The following is a 9,192-nucleotide window of genomic DNA, read 5'->3' on the forward strand; positions in this document are numbered from 1 at the left end:
GGTATTTTTGTGATCACTAGCCCAGTACCTGGAGCCTTGTAACTTTTCACTCTTCAATCAAAGGAAATAAAACAAGCATTTGTGTCTTTAGCAAATACCAAATAACTTCCTGGGACGTACGTTATACGGCATATGAACTGAGAAACACTTTTGATCATAACCTTGGGAGCTACAAAGCACAAAGTAGTGTAAAGTTTATGCTCCTGAGATTTGTTTCCTGATGTAACAGCTACAAGAATTCAGTATGTATTCACTGGGAAAATCATGAAAGGTGGAAAGTGCATAAACATATGATTCCTTTAACTTTTATTACATGCATATACAGGGTCTAGTTTTCACTTAGCAGACGGTACAATGTAAAGAGAAAACTCATTTTCTAAATATCCCACCGTGAAAAGGTATTATCCTTACAATTCAAAGACTTCAGTTAATCTAGGATAAAAGATCAAGTTAACAAGCATAACAGCCACTCTACATAGGCTAGATACAAACCTTCCTAATTTGGTTATTTGTATTCTTAAACTGTTTAAAGATACAGGCAGAAACTTGGAAGAAGTGGCTGTTCTCGATTCATTCGCACCTCTCCTGTGCCATCTACTGCTTACAAGTTGTTATTGACACTATAATACTTGGTGCAAGATTCTGCTGACCATTGCTTCCCTGCTCATAGAAAGATAGACAAGAGAAGATAAGCTTTCAAATTCGAACTTCAGTAAGGTAAGGACTGAAAACCGAAGATGAATTTTACACATAAATAGATTAAAAATAAAAGAAAATTTTTAAAAAATTACACCTCAGTGTGGGAATTCAGCACATAGTTGTGGAAACACCACATTAAAAAAAACCAAACACGTAGTCACGTGCAATTGAAATGCAAGCAGCACATAAATTCCTGTTAAAGCATCTGGGTAGGGAAAAAGACACAGGGGAAGTCAAACCAAATAATCTTTTCATGCATAGTTCTTCCTTTCTGCTCACTCTGTGGTCTGGCCCCTATATTGTATCTTGTCAGAAGAGCCACTAACAGCACAGGTTGCAAAAACCTACCCAGTACTTTTCTCCCCAGCTTAAACCTTTGTCCTGCTGTGGACTCTACTTCTTTTCTGAGCTGAAAGCACGCACCACACAGCAGATAGCACCGCCCTCCATCAGCCGAAAAGTTGCTTAAGGCTTCATGCTGCAGAAAACCACTGCTGATTTTGTGGTTGAAAGTGCGGAACCAAAAAAATGGACCTACAGCTGTGTCCTACATGCTAGACTTCTTGGCAAATAGAGGTCCTCCTTCTGGAAGGTCCGGTATTGTTCAAGTAGGCCACAAAACCATTTGTCTTCAGGGTGATGAAAGAGGAATAGAAAGTCTTTCAAAAACTATGAAAGTGGGGAGGAAATACTTGGGAAGTTAACTGCCTCCTGATTAAAATCCAGAAACCTTTTAATGTTCATTAAGCTATCAGTGAATTCCAGAAGAGAAAAGGAAAAATTCACCAACTGGCAACAGAAACACAGATAACACGCCGTCAAATCCTCAGTGTCCCCCTAAAAGGGGCACAGTTTGAATTCTCCCCTGAAGGGAACTCTGTTTTGCCCTGGATAGGCATATTGCAGTTGAAGGACCCCATGCCTGTATTCTTCTCTGTGGTCCCTAAACTACGAAGAGAAAGATGGTAGAGGCAAGCTCCAAACTACACTCCCTCAAGGCACTGAATTTATGTATCAAATCAGGCAGACCAACACATTTTTAGTGGTTCAAACTCAATATTTCCTTCTAATTCAAGTCTTATTCCAAGAAAAAAAATACTTGTTTTCCAGCTAAAAGTTCAGGACAAAAAAAACCACAACCTTTTAATGGCAAATTTTTAGCTTTCAGCAATTTTATTTTTTTTAACAAAGTAAACTTGTTTAATTCCTATAATTTGATATATGCACAGAAGTCTGCAATCTGAAAAGTTTTAAGGATAAATACGAAAGATAAATCAGGAAAATAAGGTGGCATACAGAATCACATAAAAATTTCCAGTATATAGAACAATAAAAAGAACAGAGTATTTGTAAGAGAAGTAACAGAGGAGGCATGATCTTGACAAGATCACTTATGTCTGATGATGAGAGTGCCAATAATTACCCATCATTATTGCTTCAAATTGCCCAACTCTGTCAGACTGTGCTCAGAAACACACAGGAGATCAAGACAACGGGAAGTAACAGAACTGCTATAAAAAAATTCACCAGATGATCCATTTTCCACTGTATGTGAAAATAGGTGGCAATACAGAGCACAGAGACTGTACAAGTCTACAACAAAAACACTATAATGGATATTTATGTTACATGACTATATGCCTTCTTTCCAGAGGGAATGAGTTTGATTTGGAGAGGGGGAAGAAGGTATTTCTTTCAAATTAATGTCTTACTGTAGCTATAAGGGACTTCAGACCACTACCTTCTGTTACTATATAGTCAACCCAACCTTACTCTTCTTGGTTGTAAAGGCCCTAAGTGCAATATCATCTCAATAATATACGAAATTATATAAACCGGTCCTGATGGGAACAGCACATTTTCCAAAGGCCTGCTATCTCTGAGATGAGTTCATGCTGAGCTGCAAGGAAATCATAAAATAGCCCACAGGTGGAACTGCTCCAAGAAAGCAAAGTTCCCAAAGTTGTTGTCACCTTCACTAGAGAAACTATCTTTTCACAATGGAAATGTTATGCTTCCAGTTCAGAAGTAATATTTCTAACAAAATCTGGTGTGACAGTATTTCTCCAGTCTCCTAAAACCTAGAGGGTTGTGGTGGGGGTTTTATTTTGGGATACCCACACCTAGCTCAAGACCCTTTCCCTCAGCCAACACCATACAGAAACACGACAATCTTCCCAAGAGAAAATGAGCTGTCTCACTTGTGTTGATGTACACTAAAATTCCGAGTGATGAAACTGAGAGAACTTTATTTTGAGGAGTGGTATCATGTTCCCTACACACTTTCCCCTTAGCATCTTCCAATCTGTCAGAGAGATCTGAAAAAACACAGGTGACCAGATTCAATGAAGAGCCAGAAGAAACATGGCAGGATGAGCAGGACAGAAACCACAAAATTGTTCTCTAGCCAGGACTCCATAAGAATCTTCTCTTGAGTGAGTAGACCCCTCACTATTCCCTTTCTGCCCAAGGTAATAAGAGATAACAGAAATGAACACAAGTGAGGATGAGCTCCACTCTGGCATTAGTAAGGTGTAAGTAAAGTACAGGTAACAAGGTACAAGGGCTCGGATACATTCACTTGAAGCATGGACGTAGATGTCAACAAGCTACAGGAGAAGCAATGCATAAGCCCTCCATGAAGAGTCTTGATCACAGTCTTGTTTTTTATGAAACACTGCTTAACAAACCTCGCAGCACAAACAAAGAAACCATAATTAAAAACTAACCAACCTAGAATAACATGAGTTGGAGGGGACAGGGGGAAGACCAACCAAAAACATACATACATTCTTCAAAAAAAAAAAAAAAAAAGAAAAAGAAAAGAAAAAGCAAGGAAACAGCCAGGCAAATCAAGAAAAGCAGAAGTTCAAATGTTTTAGCAGCTCTCTGAAACTGTATCAAGGGGATTAAAATGTGCATTCTGGAAAGCTGAAAAAATAATTAAAAAAAGAAAACAAATATAAAACTGCAAGTCTTTCTTGGCAATAATCAGGAAGCTTGGCTTTATCACAAGTAAGACATTACATGAGCACCTCAGATGCACCTCACTGTAAATACCCAAAAGATGCAAATAGCCCATCTAGCCTGAGTGTTATCTCTTTAGCTTCACCCTGTGCAGTTTTTTTATATTAAATTCAAAGGGGAATGAAGCGTAAAGAGATCATCTCCAGGGAGATATGTGCAAAGCAAGGGTTTCTCATATTATATTGATTCGATTAAATAAAAATGTCACTTGCTGAGATCTGTCAATTATCTAGGCAAAGTCTAAGGTTGTCTCTCCTTGGTTTTCCTTAAATTACAACTTTCAAGCCAAAACCAACTAGTAATATGATCTTTAAGTTTACCTTGATTCCACTTCTGATATCCCTTTTGTTTTCCCCAAATGAATAGTATTTCTCCTATAACCTACCTGAGATAGGATTAACCAAGTTATTTTGTAAAAGATAACAAATATTAACAATTATTAATATAGCTTCTAAAGTACAAAATTCCCACATGAGGAGTTTTTCTTGATACAAATGTTTCATGAAAGCAACCCTTAACATGACTGCTATACATACAAGTATATCAAGAGGACTGGACCACTTTAATTACAATTAGGCCTTAAAATGGGGTTTGGCTATTTAGCTATAGACAACTAATCTTGGAATTTGTAATAAAAGTTAACTTCCACCTGAGATCATTAATTTGTATCTCTAGTGCTGATCAAAAGGGTCGTTTCTTTTTAATTCACTGATTGTCTAGGACCATATTCAGAGGTTTGGGCAGAAACAGAAAAAGGCTGCATTGCCTCAGGTTCTGTGTGAAAAGCTAAAAGCAGAAAAGACTAATCAATGCTTTGAGGATCTTACAGAAAAGGTTAAAGACAAATGACAACATATTGTAACATGCACTAAGTAGTGCAAGAGAATGAGGTAAGCACAGCCAACGCTATCTGACAAAAGTAAGACGGTGAAACATGAAGTATCCGACACATAGCAGAGCTAGCATGGTTCTGTGATAGCAAAGAGTTGCCAGGGTTTCGGGGAAAGTGAGGGTTTGAGCCTCTTCATCAATTCACTTCCCATGTTCTCCTTTTGTCTTCTCTTTAATTCCTCTTTTCTTTCTACCATTCTGTTAGGATCAGCTGCACAAAGGAACAAAACCACAATTTCTAGTGATTCCAACACAAGTATTACATCTAAATATTTTCACAGATCTAGCTCTTCAGATCAAAACGTGAGTCTTTCATTTGGATGATGTGATAGCAATAACACTCCGATGCCATTTGTAAGGGTTATACCAAGTTCCCCCAAAAATATTCTCAGTACAGCAAACTACCACTTTTCAAAAATGTAATTCCAAATGAAAGTTTTCACCCAAACTAGCTGAATAAACAGCACTACTTTTCTATGCAAGTACTCAATCCTCAAGAGGAGAAAAGTCAGTTGGGTAAGAGCAACCCCCAGCACCATGGCTGTAACAACAATGGTAAAAAGCAGGATGGAATCTTTTTTGCAATAATGAATTCTGAGTATTTAAATATATTCTATGTGCCAGTATAACAATATATACAGCTTTAAATGTCATATGTTCCATTTATGAGATTATGGTCAATTTTCTTCTGAAATAAAAATTGGTGCAGCTCACATGGCCATTTTACAAACTTTCAAATGATCAAATTTATATAAATTTGAATTTGCAATGATGGTGGCAGTTTTCTCTCACCATGAGAGTAGGGGAAAAGTGTTTGCATACCCAACATTGGTAATCTCTGGAGCTATGTGTGTAGTATGGCCAGTCTTCGCGAACGAAGATTTGGGAAAGGTCATTACCTTTCGAGCCTGCGCAGTGGATTTTTTAGGTGAGACACAGTGTGCGCTGAACTGAGCCCACCCTTTAATCCTGAGGTTCAACTGCCAGGGCCGAGCGAAGCTCGGACAGTGGCAGCGAAGTCCTCGGGACGTAGGTTTGTTTAGAGTGACCTTCTCTTAGATGGATGGCCTTACAGGGCTCACGAGCTCCATCTGCCCGGGGAACTCCTCTGACCGGGAATCGAACCCGGGCCGCAGTGGTGACAGCGCCGCATCCTAACCACTAGACCACCAGGGGAGCCTAGCTATGTGTGTACATGTATTTATATAGACACACAGAGCAGTAACTTTTGAATAGGCATGCTTATGTCCTTCCATTTCTGATAAAAATGATTCCCTGCCTCGTTCTGGTTTTCTGAATTTCACCCTGCTGATTCAAACCAAGAGAACGCTGTAACACTGCTTCCTCAGCAAATCTGTATTTCCGCTTTCTTTTTTAAATAATATATATATATTTAATAACTTTAATATCTAAGCAGACACACAGATTTTAAAGAAGTTTGCTGAGGATATGGAGGTTGACATCTAGTTATTTGTACAACATCAGTATAATACCACACATTAGTACTGTTGTTAAAAAACATTTCACTGACAGAAGTGTGTGACATATTATGACAACATCTGGCATTTTCCTTAAAATAATGGAATTCATTTTCTTATTCCCTAAGCAGACTTGATGAAATGTAGCAGTTCCTGAAGTATCTGTAACACACACATTCATAACCATAGTATCTCCAGTTTCTTCAGTCTTGAGTATTTCTACTGCCAACTTGAAAGTAAAGTGATCATACTCTGATGTGGCTCACACTGGAAGCATCTTAACAAAAAAATCAATGGGATTCTACTGAGTGCAAGCAAGGCAGAATTCAGCCCAAAGGTTCTGACAAGGAAAAATTATGTCAGGCTTCCAAGCCTCACAGAAGCTTATTTTTCATGGCTTGCTCCCCTGCCCCTGTGGATGTCTAATGTATTCTTTGGCTGAAAGAAATCTGAAAATCTTGAGTCCTTTTTCGTTCCACTGAAACCACACAAGTTTGGAGAATCTCACATAAACAGACACATGAGAGCCTTTGGTAAAACTGCAGACAACAGTTCTAATTTTTTGTTACATTCGAAAAATAAGCTTAGCTTGTTTTCCTAACTGTTTCCTCTTCTCTTGTAAACTCAGCCACCCAAGGTCTTTACAAATAGGGGAAAGGTTAATAGTTTAAAACACGGGAATATATTTTTTCTGTAGGGTTGCTGAAGGGAAGCACACAAACATACACCTGACTATAGAATTGTCATCCCTGGGACAAAATCTCTGAAGTCACTAGCTCCCAATATATTCCTCAGATTGCTTTTCCACAGAATTTTGTCAAGTTAACCTTTATGGTTAAGCTAATTAACTACTTGCCCAGATGACTTAGGAAAGTGCTCTTCTGCATTGCAATTATAAAAGCCTGTATCTTTTATAATGCCTCTACAGAGATATTTGTTACCAGAAGCAGCACTGTCATTTGAATTATCATTGTAACATGGTTAACATGATGATGTATCCATTCACTGAGCACACAGAAAACCACAACAAGGATTACTGGATTTATGAGGAATGAGGACTGCATGCATTTTAGCATAATAAGGTTAAAAGATTTAGGCTTTAAGCTCAGCAAGTGTTAATCCATTTACTTTCACTCTGGTACATGGCAGCGGTCTCTGATCCTCAAATTGCAGTGATGAATGATGCTTTCGCAAACAGAGTGCTTCATCTTCTCATGCTACTCAGAAAAACCTCTTATTAACTCCAGTGGAAATAGAATTTGGCTTAGGGGAAGAAAGATCAAGCCATTAATTTCATTTTAATGAACAGAAAACTTCAGATTCTACTTCATCTCTTTCAAGGGAAAAATGCTTGAGCAAAATAACTACAATAGAAAGTCTGAAACTACTGGTCACTATAACCTCAGTCCAGGATTCTTTTTGAGATGTACAAAATCCAACTTGCAAAAGAGTGATTGAAGAGAACTCCATCCAAAGAGATGCAGACTACACCTGGTAGGATCCTTGTGGGCAGGAACCAGCAGTTTACAGTATCTAAACTGCAGACAATGGAATCAGAAACCATGAGAAAAAACAATCAGTAATCTTAACCTCCTGAGAGGCAAAAAAGCCCCAAATCCTCCTGCTCTATCAGAATCCAATAACAGGAAGACCATAGGCAAGGTAGGTAAACCTGTTCCTGTTCTGCTCAGTTTCCCAGTGTCCTTACTTCATTTCTCCCTCTGCGTATTTATCTTTTAGCTTCATTCAGTGAGATCAAAAACCAAAACAAATTGTGAGAAGACAGACATCACATATGCAACACAACAAGCCAGGTTATTTTATTTGTTTAAAGGTCTTGGCATGCTTATCTTACACTATGCACGTTTCTGTACTTCAAATTGAAGCATCAACAAAACCAAACAGCCTTAGGATTTCATACTGCATTGAACAGCAAGGAGAGTTACAGGCAGACCTTAAATCCTCTCCTCTCCCTCCACCTTCCCAGTCACCTTCCCACCTTCAGTCAGCCCCATGTCAGAATCCCTCCAGAGTGGACAATAACAACAACCCTACCCAGCACAATGAACACACAATGACTTTCTGAACTAAAACATTCTAAAGAAGATACCATTTCATGGTGCCTCAATAGGGATTATAGTCCCTTGGAATGACCTGCCCTTTTCACTTCCTACCGGAGCTGTGAGAAGTCACCACACTGAACTCTTACAGCTGTGCCTAATAACTGCTGCCATAGCCTAAGCAATGCCTTCCAAAGCACGAGGATGGGGACCAACATTTTACTAGTCAGAGCTGCACCTGAAAGTGCAGTCTGTGATGGGACAAGACTTAAACCTATTAGCAGCACCCACAGGGGTGATGTTCTGCTGTGTGCTACTACCCAGGATCCACGGGTGTGTCTCTTACAAAACCTTCCTATACTCCAGAGGCATTCACTCTCCCACTGACAGATTGCCTAATACATTCCACTATCCTATGATTTTCTGCTACTAGCCCATAATAAGAGCTCATGTTGGACTTGTGCAACTTCCAAGCAACCACTAAGCCATAAAGCTGCTTCTTCTTCCCACAGCCTCTCTTACTCTGTAATCTCATTTAGCCCAATATTCCCACTCCGCACAGGCCAGTGCAATAAGATCTCCTGACCCACAGGCCAGGCACCTGCAGAAGAAAAGAACATGAGCTGTTCCCCAGATCTATCTCAGAAATACAGGACAAGTGCTGTACCTCATTTCACCCTCTGTTTCTCTCTCATTCTTCATTTCAGGTGCAGAGCCCTGAGGGTAGGGACCTTCTTAATAGCTGTTTGTTGCAGAGTTCACAGCTCGCCTGGGGTCCAGTGCTACCAATGGCAGCTTTATTTTCCATCTGTGAAAGGGCAGGGGAGAAGATAGCATTCCCACAGAGTCGTCAGTAGGGACCATGTCCTTCTTTCAGTAGGATGCTCTCCAAGAAAGCACACAAATGCCAAGTCTATGCGCCCAGGTACAGATGTCTCTTCTTTTAGTGAGAGTTCCAGACTAAGTGGTTCGCAACTCCTTCCTCTTCCCGCTTTATATTCCTCAGAGACTGCAATCCTCAACTTCTCCTAACAGTC

General features: G+C 39.4%; 1 non-coding gene across 1 annotated transcript; it reads right to left on the bottom strand.

Moving 5' to 3' along the window:
- Positions 1-5,721: 5,721 nt before the first annotated feature.
- On the bottom strand, positions 5,722-5,793 carry TRNAD-GUC (transfer RNA aspartic acid (anticodon GUC)). The gene has a single exon. It is a non-coding gene; the product is annotated as a tRNA-Asp (tRNA).
- Positions 5,794-9,192: the final 3,399 nt, after the last annotated feature.

This window comes from Pseudopipra pipra, chromosome 4 (genome assembly GCF_036250125.1).
Source record: "Pseudopipra pipra isolate bDixPip1 chromosome 4, bDixPip1.hap1, whole genome shotgun sequence".
Taxonomy (NCBI): domain Eukaryota; kingdom Metazoa; phylum Chordata; class Aves; order Passeriformes; family Pipridae; genus Pseudopipra; species Pseudopipra pipra.